Below are 15199 nucleotides of genomic sequence, written 5' to 3'. Positions count from 1 at the left end.
TACTCTAGTAGTTTGTATGAATATAATTGTTATTTCGGTTGACCACCCATTTAATAGTTTCAGTTAACATAGAGCAGCAAAAGGGCATGTCTTAATGGATATTATTAGAGTATTACTTGATCTTAAGTTGAGTTTCCTAGATTAAGTTCTCTTTAATCCCATAAGGGCAATACTTGAAGTTAGGATTTGTCGCACACTAGAAATAGGTGTTCACCTTGTAAGGTGGAGAGACTGAAGATCATAATGCCATGCCATAAGTAGATTAGCAACTAGTCATTGTTAATAGATTTAAGGGTATGAGACTTCCAATATGCGATAGCTGAGGATGTAGATTTATTATGCCCAGTGCTGCCGTAACAACTGGTGCTAAATTGATGAACAAAACAGTCATCCCCGTAAGGAGAATTTGATCATTCAACTACTATGATCTCAATTGAATCTTAGACACATTTAACATAGTTTAATTCATTACGGTATTGTTTTATTTAATTCTCTCACAATCATTAATTACGATAGAAATTACTTTACAATTGTTAGCTTCGGCCTGAAGTTGATTAGCACTATTGTGATTGCTATAGCAATTCAGTAACATCAATCCATGTGGAGACGATCTTGAATACTCATCACTTTATTACTTGTTGTGTATACTTGCACATTGGCATTGATAGCAATTGCTTATAAAAATAACCAACAAGTTTTTGGTGCCGTTGCTGGGGATTGATTGTTTATCTTTGAAGTGTGAAGTAAATCTTGATAGTGCCAAATTTGACCTAATTCATTCTATTTATTGGCAGATCGATACGTGCATGCCCAAAGACAGATCTGTGGTATTCCAATTCGATCATGAGATTGAAAGGACTGTTAGAAGATTGCGAAGAGAACAAAGGAATTCAAAAACTATTCAAGCATGAATAATTTATAGGATGCTGGAAATTTGAATCCTCATGGGCCCTTACAACTAGTCAACATTCAAGAAGACCATAATGAACATGCTAACGGGAGACAACCATGCAATAACAATATTATTTATATGGCTTATGATAGAGACAGAGCTATAAGAGATTATGATATGTTAACTCCTCAAGTTGTACACCATGGGATTATCAGACCTGAAGTAGAAGCTGTAAATTTTGAGTTGAAGCCAGTGATGTTTCAAATGTTGCAAACAGTTGGTCAATTCAATGGTTTGCCAAATGAAGATCCTCATCTCCATCTTAAATTGTTCTTGGAAGTAAGTGATGCTTTTAAGATTGCTGGAGCAACACAAGATGCCTTAAGGTTGAGGCTTTTTCCTTATTCCTTAAGAGATCAAGCAAGAGCATGGTTAAATTCGTTACCATCTAATTCCATCGCTACATGGAATGAATTGGCTGATAAATTTCTAATGAAATATTTCCCACTATCCTTTGGGAATTTATATATCCTTGTTGCTGTGGATTATGTCTCCAAGTGGGTAGAAGCTGTAACATTACCTACCAATGATGCTAAAACAGTGGTGGCTTTTCTTCAAAAAAATATTTTTTCTAGGTTTGGCACTCCTAGAGCAATCATTAGTGATGAGGGTACACATTTTTACAACAAAGTCTTTGCTACAACTATGGTGAAATATGGAGTTAGACACAAGGTAGCAACAACAAATCACTTACAATCTAATGGTCAGGCTAAAGTGTCCAATAGAGAAATTAAAAAGATCTTAGAAAAAGTGGTGAACCCAACAAGGAAGGATTGGTCTTTACAGTTACATGACTCTCTATGGGCCTATATAACATCATACAAAACTCCACTCGGCATGTCTCCTTACCGAATTGTTTATGGAAACGCTTGTCATTTGCCACTAGAGCTAGAGCATAAAGCACACTGGGCACTGAAGAAATTAAATTGGGACATTCATGTTGCAACAGAGCAAATGAAGCTTCAACTTTGTGAGCTTGATGAATTACGGCTATTTTCATCTGAAAATGCAAGAATCTATAAAGAGAGGACAAAACACTGGCACGATGAACATATTCAACATAGGCACTTCAGTCCTGGTCAATTAGTGTTACTCCACAATACAAGACTAAGATTATTTCCGGGAAAGCTAAAATCATAATGGTCTGGCCATTTTAAGCTGTTAAATTTTATCCTCATGGAGTTGTTGATCTTCTAGATGAACAAACAGGTTAAGAATTTAAAGTTAATGGACACAGGGTTAAGCATTACATACACCAAGCGGCAGATTGTTCAAAGGAGGTGTTACTCCTTAAATAACCCAGCTATTGAGCAATGAAAGAAGGTCAGACTGAAGGACTTTAAATCAAGCGCTCCATGGGAGGCAACCCATAGTGGAGACAACCACTTAAAACCAAGTTTGATCTCCTTTGGTTTTATTGATAGCTCTCCTTTTTTACTATTTTATTTTGTTCTTCCATTCTAGCTATTTAGTTTTATCCTTTCACATTATTGCATTCTTTACTTTTGCTATCATTTGATCTCTTTATTTTTAATTAATTTTAGAATTAATTTTAGTTTGTGGGAAATATGTGTAGAAAGTGAATTTCATATTGACAAGTGAGGTTGTTTGGTGGCAGAGTGCAGAGGTGAGCCATGTGTCAAAGGGCTATAGTGTAGAGTATATAACCGTTGCTAGAGTAAGCGAATGGGTGCTGCAGCAACCAATTTTACTATTACATTAAATTAAAAGATGGAGCCTCTCACTTACCGTTGGAGATAGATCATGACAGATGGAAGTATGATTTGGATAGAAATTGCAAAGAAAGAAAACAAATATCCGAAATTAATGCCTTAATTTCACTGGCCGATATTTTTGGGATATGCACATTAAATTCAAAATATTTTCTTCCCTCATTTATCTTTAGTTACCGTGTTTATCTTCAATTAAAGTCCACTATAAAAAGGAGTCACTGTGCGTAGTGCTCTACGGCACTATTCCCCATCTTTTTCGCAAAATACAACCCTCATAATTCTTAACCTCTTCTTCTCATTTTACTCTCAGGGACATTAGCTTCAATTTGGTACTGCTACAACAATACCGAGGCATAAGAAAACAGTCAACCGCCTCAAAGATCTGTCATGCTTCTAGAGTTACCACGCCGAAGAAAAATATGAAGAATTCATAGAGCCGTGTAGAATTCTGAAAGAAAAAAGGTTTCAATTTCCAGAACAACTCACTGGAATTGTGCAAACAATACACAATGCTGCAGAAAAGCGGGGATGGTTAGAGTTTTGCAACCACCCTCGAGATCCTGTGCTACCAGTAGTCAAAGAATTTTATGCCAATTTGGTAAGCCCGGATCAGCACAACATTTGGGTAAGAAATACACTTGTTCCATTAGACTCCCGCGTCATAAATGCTTTATATAATTTACCTGCTGAAATTAATTGTGAGTATGCCAAGTTGCTTGGTAAATTGACCCCGAAAAAATTAAACACCATTTTCACAACTTTTACAATCGAAGGGGCATCGTGGGTTAACGAGGAAGGGCATGTAGTTAATAGGATAGATTTGAAACTTATTGCTAAGGTGTAGGTAAAATTTCTAAAATCTAGGCTTATGCCAACCACTCACACTACTACGGTTTCACAAGAGAGGTTGGTCTTGTTATATGTCATTGTTCGAGGGCTTCCCATAGATGTGGGTAGCATCATCGCAATAGAAATCCGAGATTGTGCAGTTAAGACTCACAGGACTGCTGTCTTGCTATTTCCTTCACTCATCACCAGCATTTGTGTAGTTTTTGATGTTCGTCTTGACGCAAGAGATGACCATATCAGGAATGATGGAGCCTTTACGGCACGTACCATTGAGAGAGTTGCTGGAGAGAGTGCTGGAACAACAACTGAACCAGCTGTTGTAATAGGAGCAAGACGAGCCATTGGTTTAGAACAGGCAATCCAAGCACTCAGCACAAGTATAACTCAATGTGCTAAAGCTCAGCAGAGGGAAAATGATCGGTTTTGGAGTTATCTACAGCACCTGGACAACCAACTACACCAATTCGCGCTGTACATGAAACACACTCACCAGAACTTCCCTGATTCATTGCTACAGCAGTACAATTTTGTCCCCAATGCCACAGGAGCTCCAACAGAAGCCAGTGAAGAAGCCACTGCCACAGATGAACCAGAAGAAGAAGCTGCAGCCGAACCACAAGTAGAGGTAGAATCAGAAGATGCGGATCCATATAATCAACATGAGGAAGAAGGTGACAAGTCTGAGATTGATAGTTCAACCACAGAGGCAGAGGACAACTCTGAGAAAGAACGTGAGGAACCTTCCATCCCCACTCAGTCCAAGACCAGAAAAAGGCACATTATTCAAGAAAAGGAGGAAGAAGACCGTGAAGAGGAACCGTCAATTAAAGTCCTTGCAGGCAAGGGTAAGGGCAAGGGTAAAGCAAAAATGGCAACACCTCCAGTCTCTGAAGATGAAATGGAGCAAGTTTATGCTGAGTGGGCTGCTGCAGCAACCAGAGTTACACCCACACCTGCAGAAGCCAAGCAGCTACTTAATATCATCGCTGCCATCACAGCTGAGGGCCAGGTAGCTGATGCAGCAACTCCAATTCCTCAGCAGCAAACTCCTAGCCAGCTTGTTCGTACCAGTCCGCGGCAATCCAGCAAAAGAAAAGGCAGTACATCTAAAGGCACTGCTACAGCAACCTCGCCACAACCAAAACGGACCAAATCAGTGGCAAGCACGCCAGCTACCCCAGCCACAACTCCTCTCACCAGCCCCATGAAGAAAAAGACAAAGACATTGCCAGCTGCTTCCCCACAAGCTTCCCCAAAGGATAAGCTGCGCAGTGCATCCAAGAAACGCTGATAGCATCCCGTCATGTGCCGCAGTCCCCACCACAGGGGAGTACTCTTTCCTTGCTAGTTCATTTTTTGTTCTAAAAAAAAAACCCCCACTTTTCTTTCCTTCTGTTTTTCAATTTGTGTGGTATTTGCTAAGGTCTTTCATATCCTTGTCCACTCGTGTGCCTTTGTTATGTATGCTTGTGAGGACACAACAATTCTCAAGTTTGGGGGGATTGTGTTTCCGAATACATGTGTTTATGTTTGTGTTGCGTGAAGTTCTGCTATCTAATATTTGTGTATGGATTTAGAAACCTAATGAAGATAAATCGAGTGTTATTTAGTATTTATGAGAATGCCAAGTAGAGATAGTTATAGATGGAAATGAAATTCTGTCTCGATACTTAGACTTTGGTTGAATTGTATGAGACTGCTAGAGCAAAGCCAAAGAATAAACAAGATCTTAAGTTTCGGGGGAAAAAGCAAGTTTGATTAATTGTGATATCTATGAAATAAACTCTATTCCAATGGCTTAAGTTGCTGAGTAACCAGATCTGAGTATGTACCCCATATGTAGAATTGTGTTCAAAGGTAGCAAGAGTTATGAGTAGTGCTGCAGCACATATATAAAAAAAATAGAGAAAAAGAAGTCCTTTGTTTAAGGCATTGAATAGTTAGGTCTGTTCATGAGCCCCATGTTCAGCCTTGAGTAAAAGATACCTCTAGATAAGATTATATTACAGATATTGCTGCAGCAACTCTGATCTGGGCATGGTTTGAGTAATTGAGTGTCATCATTACAGTTGATTGACATTCACATGAAAGATAAATGTTATAGTGAGGAGGTTGAATACTCCCCAGTTTATTAATCCTAAAATCATCACAGTTTGAGTATGAGAAATTTGTGCTACCCCATTTATGAATGAAGTGTTATCACTGCTAAAATTTATGCAGTTCCTTGGTGATGGTATAGCATCTCTAGAATTCAATCAAAGAAGCACACACACACTATGGATAGAAAGAAGCTTAAGTCTAGAACTGATTTACTATGGTCATTTTGCATGATTGGGATTGTGATCTGAAGGTGTAAGATTCCTTGCAAATTTGATGAAAGAGCTAAAGTTGTGTGCATGATTGTTTGCTTGAAGTGTTAGTATGTGTTATTACTTGAGGGCAAGAAATGATTAAGTTTGGGGGTGTGATAACTCTAGGAAATGAGAGTTATTACATCCTTTCTAGGCTTAAATCAAGATCACTTAGAGATCAAAGAAGGTGTTTTTATTACATTTTGTTTATATTTTGCGTAAACATTCATTTTAGTTGAGTCTTAATAAGTTTTGCTTAAATTAAAGTAATTTGTGCTAAAAACAGGTGCATAATTGTAGGTTTTCAGAAAGTCTTGATTCATGAGGGGATGTTGAGGCATTAGGCGAGCAAGAGGAGGAAAGAAGACAACCACAATAGGGGATAGTGATCTGAAGGTGTAAGAATCCTTGCAAATTTGATGAAAGAGCTAAAGTTGTGTGCATGATTGTTTGCTTGAAGTGTTAGTATGTGTCATTACTTGAGGGCAAGTAATGGTTTAAGTTTGGGGGTGTGATAACTCTAGGAAATGAGAGTTATTACATCCTTTCTAGACTTAGAGATCAAAGAAGGTGTTTTTATTACATTTTGTTTATATTTTGCGTAAACATTCATTTTAGTTGAGCCTTAATAAGTTTTACTTAAATTAAAGCAATTTGTGCTAAAACCAGGTGCATAATTGTAGGTTTTCAGAAAGTCTTGATTCATGAGGGGATGTTGAGGCATTAGGTGAGCAAGAGGAGGAAAGAAGACAACCACAAAAGAAGTAAAGCACAATAGGGGATAGTGCAGTGTGGTTGCGGATGTTAGAGCAACTAGTGCTGTAGCAATCTAGGATCTGCCCACAACTATTAAAAATGCACCCCGAGGGTGCTCGCAAAGCCTCGCCCCATTCCGAGTCCGACGGACGAAGTTCGTCCGCGCCCCCCACCAAGGCTATAGCCCACCTGTCCTTTTTGCCATTTTCCGCTGGGGGGTTTTGGGACCCTTACATTCAGGCACTTATTTTTGGGCGCGGCTATGCCCGCGACTCCCCGCGGGCACACCGAGGGCCCTGGCAAAGCCTCGCCTCATTCCAAGTCCGGCGAAAGAACTTCGCCTGCGCCCCCCACCAAGGCTATAGCCCACCCGTCTTTTTGGCCTTTTTCCGTTGGGAGATTTTGGCACCCCGACCTTTGGGCGCTTATTTTTTGGTGCGGCAGTGTCCGCGACTCCCTGCGGGCACACCGAGGCCCCTCACAAAGCCTCGCCCCATTCCGAGTTCGGCGGACGAACTTCGCCCGCGCCTCCCACCAAGGCTATAGCCCACCCGTCTCGGGGCCCCTGGGGCCTTTTTGGCACCCCGACCTTGGGGCACTATTTTTGGGCGCTGCTGCGACTCCCTGCGGGCACACTGAGGCCCCTCATAAAGCCTCGCCACATTCCGAGTCCGGCGGACGAACTTCGCCCGCACCCCCCACCAAGGCTATAGCCCACCCATCTCGGGAGGCCCATGAGGAAAGGACAAAGTGGATGTGCTATAGCGTATTGCCTTGGGCCCCAAGGGGAGGAGTTGTGTTTCTCTCCAAAAATAACCTTTTTTCTTTCCCCTGGAGCATCCCTTGGGCCAACGTGAGTGCTCCTAAGAAGTGCCCCACCACCTCGGGGATTTTAGATTTTTATTGGAATTTTAGAAAAAAAAAATCCGCCAAAACCACTCGGGGCTCCCAAACGACTCCCGTTTTTTATGGCAACCTCCCATTGCCTGTGGGAAGGAGCGTGCAGAAGGCTGGGTCAAAGTTCCAAGGTAGCCCCTTGTTTCTTTCCAAAATTAACCTTAGATTTTTATTGGAATTTTAGGGAAAAAAAAATCTGCCAAAACCACTCGGGGCTCCCAAACGACTCCCGTTTTTTATGGCAACCTCCCATTGCTTGTGGGAAGGAGCGTGCAGAAGGCTGGGTCAAAGTTCCAAGGTAGCCCCTTGTTTCTTTCCAAAATTAACCTTATTTCTTTCCCCTAGGATATCCCTTTGGCCAGTGGGAGTGCTCACAAGTAGTACCCATCTACGCGGGGAGGCTCTGTTAATTTTTTGGGAATTTATTCGAAAATTATGTAGAAAAAATTGATTTTTCATGCAATTTTATAAACAATTCTGCCAAAACCACTTCGGGGCTCCAAAACGAATCATGTTTTTTCTACCGTCCCCGAATCGAAATGTGGGAAGGCGCGTGCAGAAGGTCGAGTCAAAGTTTCAAGGCAGCCCTAGGGAGGCCCATGAGGAAAGGCCAAAACGAGTGAGATATAGCCTTGGGCCTAATGGCCTGAGGGGAGGAGTTGAGTTTATCTCCAAAAGTAACCTTGTTTTTCTAACCTGGAACATTGCTTAGGCCAGTGGGAGTGCCCCAAAGTAGTGACCCATTGCCGCAAGGAGGCTCTGATAGTTTGTTTGGGAATTTATTCCAAAATTATGCAGACAAAATCATTTTTTTTTTAATTTTAGAAAAACTTCTGTCAATATGGGGCTCCAAAACGACTCTCGTTTGTTTTGGCGGCCTTGTGTCACCTATGGAAAAGCGCGTGCAAAAGGCTAGGTCAAAGTTCCGAGGCAGCCATAAGGGGGCCCATGTAAGGTTGGCAAAACCTGGGTTTAGGGTATTGCAATGCTCGGACCCAGCCCGAATGAAATTTTTAGACGCCCGAGCTAGGTTTTTTAAGCCCGGCACTGGTCGGGGTTTTAATCCGGGTACCAGGATTTTAGATGTTTTTAATATTATATGTATTTATATATTTTTTGGTAATTTTATAAGTTTTAAATTTATTTCAATAAAATTTGACACGAAAATATAAAATTTAAGCTTTTTAAAACTTTAAATATAAAACCTTTTATGAAAAGTAATGTTTTATAAAATCTTGAGTTTTAAACTCAAATACTAAACCATGCATTTATTAAATCATACCGGTTTTACAAGAATTTGTCACAATAATGACTCCGTTGAGCTAAATTTTTTTCTTGATCAAGCCGTTGTCCGTTGATTGTCTTGAACTTAATTTCACATGATTCACTTGCATAAATATTATCCTTCAAGAACTAGTGAAAATGTGAAATGCAATATTTATCATATCACTTAAGACACATGTTTGTTATCATCGAAATTACAATATGTGTAGCCTTTTAGGCTAACAATAATTGCTTATTTGAATATTGTATCTGATTGATTGGTCATTTTGTTTGTGCAAATAACTATGATTTTTAGGAATCGCTTGAAATATTTGGAATACATGTTGTAAAAGCGAATGGAGAGGCTGAAGCACTGGGTGCGCAATTAAATAGTGAAGGTTATGTAGATGCGTGCGTTACAGTTGATAGTGATGCATTTCTTTTTAGGGCTAAACGTGTAATAAAATGCATCAAGCCCAATTGAATGGGAAGTCTTACTAACTTATTTTTGTTTTTTTTTCTAAAGTGCTTACTAAATTTGTGAACTTTTATAATGCAGCAATCTGATGATTTTAGCCATCTAGGAGCTCACATTGATAATCTTACATTTTTTTAGTCTCTCTTTAATTTTTCAATAGCATTTATGTGATTGAAAAATGGTGGAAAAGAATCTATGTTGATATTTGAATTGTGGCCATCTGAAGTTTGGGATATATAGCACTACTCAATATAAATTGATTATTGGTTAAAAGTCCTTTATAAGTACACCAAGACAAAGAAATGCAAGCTACAGATTGATAATTCACAAAGTTATACAGAACCTAAGCATGCAGAGAAGCCATGAAATTGACCACTTAAATTTGTAGGAAAAAAAATACATTAAAAAATTGTGATTTATTCCTTTTGCGCCAAAACCTTATTGGGTGTTCACATCAATTTTATTATAATTTTTCCCTTTTGACAAAGACCTGGAATTTTGAATGTGTTGATGTTACCTATTGATCTTGCTTAATTAGTTGTTGGAATTAATCTTTAAATTTAAAAAATCATCTTTTTTGTAATAAAATGAGAAAGAAATCTTTGAAAGCCACCAACCCTAAAACAATACAATATTGTTGAAAATTTCTAATTCTCAATGAATCACAAATTTAATACTTTATTATAAGTTTTACAACACAAACAAAACTTGAAAAAAAGTGTTATGTTATATTGTATTCATTCTCAGAGCTCTATCAATTTAAAAAAAAAAAATCAAAATGTGAAGTATCTTGCATGGGGTGTGAGAAACCACGTATGTCTCTGCTTTTAGGTTGAATATAATTATGATTGAAAATGTCAAATGAATAAAGGGGTTTTTCAGTTGGAAGTGGGGGCTTTTCAGGAAATTGAGGGGTGTCAAAAGATGAACTATAAATTTATTTTGAACTTTAAATTTGTTGTGCTAAAATTGATATGTTTAGCCCATCATCATCCATCTTTAGGTTTCCTGTGCAGCCATTTGAATAAAAGATCTCGGCTTGGACTTGACCATTAAACAGAGTCTTTAACATTTTGCAGGTTATTGGGCTAGAAGTAAAACTTATCAGGCTTATCCCATTATTTATCAGTTTATCGTTAAGCCAAAGTACACTCGCAGGCAAAATCAGGTGGAGATTTGGCCTAGGATTCCAATTTCCTGGTGGACGGGATATCAAAGGAGAAGAATAGTGTGAAGTCTCAATCTTTCCAAGTCTGCAAGGGATCGCATTTTGTTTAACTAAGACAAATTAAGTTGTAAAGTTATACACTTATGGCCAATGAGTTGTTTGTAATTAGATTTAAGGAGTTGCTTTCAGTGTCTGAATAGTTTGTAATTAGATTTGAGTTGTCATGTCAAATTCCTCCTTCCTCCACATATATGTGCTTTTCCTCTCAATGGTTTATTCGTCTAATTCGTGTTTAATATGGTTGACTTTTGGCACACGGTTGATTTTTGGCACGAAACATCAGCAGAATTATAATACCTTTCATTTCTGTGTGTGGACGCTCCTACTGATATGCAAAATGAACATGTTGGGGGTAGGTTGACAAGTTCGATATTAATTGTATTTTGTATCAGCTCCAGAAAGAAGATAAGATTTGGTTGTAAGAAAGAACCAATCACATATCCTAGATGTATTCTATCGACATTGACGCCAAACCAACTATGGGAGAGACTTAAATTATCCTATAGTGAGTACAAATAGAAGAAATATATAATAGAAGACATTAATCTTTTCAAACATTCTTTGCACATCGAAGAAGTTGCAACTACTTTCTTGATAGAAAGAACTTGGGCAAATGATCTAAGAACGAACTTTAAGGGTTCCGTTCACCGATGAGTCATCTGTGTGCCTAAACTGATACAACCACTGCACAGCCGGTTGCTCAAGCTAAGCCCAAGAGACAGCCCAAAATCCCCTTCAAGTTTCAAGATTTTGTTCGTGAATGATGGTGCAACGGATTACAGCACTTAGATATTCTTAAGATATTGTGCTGAATTTGTTATTTGCTTATTATTGCAATTCTATTTTGTTGTGCCGTCAAGTTTGTTAGAAAAAATATTCTTAGTCGTTAAAGAAATGAATGAATAAGAAAAGGACAGCTCAGCTCCCTTAAATCCAAAACACAATTCCTCTGTTTTCTCTTATGTCTAATCTTTACTCTTTCTAATTCTGGAGGACTCCACTCTCTAAAGTGGAAGCTAAAATTCCAGAACTTGCTGCTGCTACTTTTCTTACCCATCATAAACTGGAATATGTATATTCTGAGAGATATACACTCAAAAGTAGTGCATTGAAACAACTTGTGTGGAGCTGCTTCAACATCTTTTTAATACCCTTAAAGACTTTTTAGTGGTGACAGTAAACATACTAAAGACAGTTTACAAATCATATTGCCGTATTCCTAAAATTTTAGTAACAAGTTGCGAATGACTAGTATGAAATAACAAGAAGCCGACATATCAAGCTATAAGCAAAACAAAAGCATAAAAATTTTTATTTGAAATAACAAAAAGCTATCAAACATAGCAAGCTAAGGAACTCATGAGAAATTACAAAATCAAAGTTTCCATTATTTTAATTATAAAATACAGAAGAAATCCCCCAGATACATAAAGCACAATGTTTTAAAATCAATATCTTTAGTTTTCATAATGTGAAAAGAAACAAACAAGTAGAGAAACAACTCCCCATCCCCTAAATCCCATATCTGTTACATAATTAACGAGGCAGGCCTTGCTCCAGAGGGCTGTTGCAGATGTCAAAGATTTCAATATTCATACTCGACTGATGTCTCATACAAAAAGGTAGAAGTTAGCATTTCATAGATTCTGAGATTCGTTATAACTATAAAATGCACTACAAAATTTTATCACTAGATAACATAAAATTTAAAGTATGTATGTAATTGTACTAGAAAATTTTAATTTTTGATAATGACAAAGTTGAACAAACCTCATGGATGATGCAGCAACCGCAATGGCTTGAAAAGAGGAAGTAGAAACAGGTGACAAGTATTTGTAAATACTGTATATGGTACACATGCATCTCACCTGATACAAGGATTGAGCAAGCATACTTTGTTAAAAACATGAATTAAAAGCAATATGTTATGGACATTAAAAGTAATTAAAACCGAAACGGATACACACTAGTGACCACAACTGTAAAGCCAAGTAACAGTAAAGTGAGCAATTATTCCCCAGTGCTTTGGCTTTACCAACATCTATTTCTTCTATCTCCGCTCATTTTTCATGTGCAAATTCCAGAACTGTTTATTTATGAGTGGCATTATCAGAAAGCTGAGAATAATGGAAATCACAGCAGGTTATGAACTCTGTAGCATTATCCTCTTAGAAGCAAAGCGTGGCAGGGGATTCCTTAAACCGTTGTCTGTAGACTCTGCAGCATCTACAGTAGAATCAAAAGTTGGCAAAGTTAAATCATTCTTTTAAAAATCAAAAAAGGATTAACGAAGTAAAGGCTGCAGCTGCAGCTTGAACAGTAATAGAAAACCATTCAAAAATTGGCATTCTAAAAAGTTAGCGTAAAACCTTCGCCATCTAAATCAGAGTAAGAAAGATCATTTGAAATACATACGCAATTGCAAGGCAAGGGAAGAAGAATGCACGAACATAAGTGAAACAGATTGATTTTAACAGCAAAATATAGCAATGGTAGCCAAAAAACCTTGCAAATGTAAATCAGGACAAGGAAGAATTATCTGGAAACAAAACGAGAAAAAAAAAGGCTCCACCAGCACAAGTCAATCTAATACTTTTAATTAGCCAAATAAGCCAACTTCGAATAAAACATGCCTGTCAGCCTTTGACAGGCAATTTTTTCTAGAAAAACCAATAAAAATGCAGAGGCATCCTTAATCATTTCACAAGGGAAGTCCATGCCCAGGCAAGTTAGCATAATGTAAACATCAAATTTATCAGGCAACAAGAGTACAAAGATAAGAGGACATAGAATTCGAAATTAGGTGACAAAAACGGTGCGTTTTAGGAACCTAATCACACATGCCAATCACCAGAAATTTTGTTTGCCGCAAGCATATAAAAGGTAGATGCCCAAACATTAAAATATTTTTCAATAATATTAAAAAGGATTGGGTTCTATAGCAATACCTGGGTCCTGAGGGCCACCATTCTCTGAACCGAATTGTCTACGGACAGCACCATACCTTGTAGCAATGCAAACTGCCCTTGATAAAGCACAGGAAGCATCGGCTACTACTGGTTGCCCGAGAGGAGACGAGGGAAAAGACAAACAATGAATGCGAACTAGAGAGGATAATATGTTTTTTGGGGGGAAGTTGAAAAATTGTACTTCATTTGTGCGGGTATGTGAGGAAAGGACCACTTTATACTAAGCTAAAAAAAACGGTGCGTTTTAGTGTCATTGGCGCCCGGTGCACCGTTTGGAAAGGGTCGAAATCTTTGAAATGCGATAACTTTGTGCTCGGAGGTCCGATTGAGGTGTTTTTTTTTTTCAAACTGCATAACTTTTCGAGACGAATGCGGTGGTCAAGTTCCAAAGGAGCTTGGGGTCTTTTTGAACCCTTAATTTTACATTTTTCTCATGTTTTGACACATTTTTTGTACCACGAACTTTTTAAACCTAATTTTTTTTTACCCTAAGACGTTTTAATTTTGATTCGACCACAGAAAACAACAACTTAAATATCCATTTACGATGTGAAATCATTAATTATTTGTTTTATTATTAATTTATATTTTACTTTTCCATTTAAATAATATTTGTGCAAATAGTTACAAGAATTCATGGTGGCTCAACGGTGGGTTTGAAACTTTATTTGTGATTTTGACCACCATGTAAAGGGTTCAAGCTGCAGCTAAATCTTTGTATCATATTTTCAAATATTAAGGCAACTTCCCGCGCAGGTAGCCTCCAATGAACTGCGGGAAAGGGCAACGGGTAGGGGATAAGCAATCGAGTTTTTTTGGGTTAGATTTTTTGCACCGACACAGAGCCTGGGGAGATGGACTGAGATGATAAGCGTCGGACTTGTTTGGAAAGCCTAGATTTTTTGCACGGATGCAGAACATGGGATGGCGGACATGGGAAACTATGTTTTGGCTTAAAAAAAATGAAAATGGAGAAACCGGAACTTTGAAAACTTAGAAGAACTGGTAAAAGGCTGCCCATGCTCGAGGGAAGCTCGCCACCAAGGAGCTTGGTGGGCTTTCTCAACCCACAATTTTGCGTTTTTCTCACGTTTTGACTATATTTTTGAACCACGACCCGTTTTTTGGGCATTTTTCCGCTGGGGGGTTTTGGCACCACGACCTTCGGGCGCTTATTTTTGGGCGCGGCTTTGCCCGCGGCTTATTTTTGGCACCATGAGGCCCATCGCAAAGTCTCGCCGCATTCCGAGTCCGGCGGACGAACTTCGCCCGCGCCCCCTACCAAGGCTATAGCCCACCCGTTTTTTGGCCATTTTTCCGCTGGGGGGTTTTGACACCACGACCTTCGGGCGCTTATTTTTGGGCGCGGCTTTGCCCGCGGCTTATTTTTGGCACCCCGAGGCCCCTCGCAAAGTCTCGCCGCATTCCGAGTCCGGCGGACGAACTTCGCCCGCGCCCCCCACCAAGGCTATAGCCCACCCGTTTTTTGGCCATTTTTCCGCTGGGGGGTTTTGGCACCACGACCTTCGGGCGCTTATTTTTGGGCGCGGCTTTGCCCGTGGCTTATTTTTGGCACCCCGAGGCCCCTCGCAAAGTCTCGCCGCATTCCGAGTCCGGCGGACGAACTTCGCCCGCGCCCCCCACCAAGACTATAGCCCACCCGTTTTTGGGCCATTTTTCCGCTGGGGGGTTTGGGCACCACGACCTTCGGGCGCTTATTTTT

The 15199-nt window shown here is 39.2% G+C and overlaps 1 long non-coding RNA gene across 2 annotated transcripts; it reads right to left on the bottom strand.

Annotated features, from left to right (window-relative positions):
• Nucleotides 1-11929: 11929 nt before the first annotated feature.
• Nucleotides 11930-13648, bottom strand: LOC112095870. Of its 2 annotated transcripts, none has more exons than XR_002904015.1 (4): nucleotides 13456-13648; nucleotides 12475-12733; nucleotides 12278-12375; nucleotides 11930-12109 (listed from the first exon to the last, which is right to left on the bottom strand). It is a non-coding gene; the product is annotated as an uncharacterized LOC112095870 (long non-coding RNA). The 2 variants fall into 2 exon arrangements; XR_002904016.1 differs by having other exon boundaries at nucleotides 12543-12733.
• Nucleotides 13649-15199: the final 1551 nt, after the last annotated feature.

The sequence above is a fragment of the Citrus clementina genome, unplaced genomic scaffold, assembly GCF_000493195.1.
Source record: "Citrus clementina cultivar Clemenules unplaced genomic scaffold, Citrus_clementina_v1.0 scaffold_1, whole genome shotgun sequence".
NCBI lineage: Eukaryota > Viridiplantae > Streptophyta > Magnoliopsida > Sapindales > Rutaceae > Citrus > Citrus x clementina.
The sequence above is the reverse complement of the archived record's forward strand: the minus strand, read 5'-3'. Positions and strand labels throughout refer to the sequence as shown.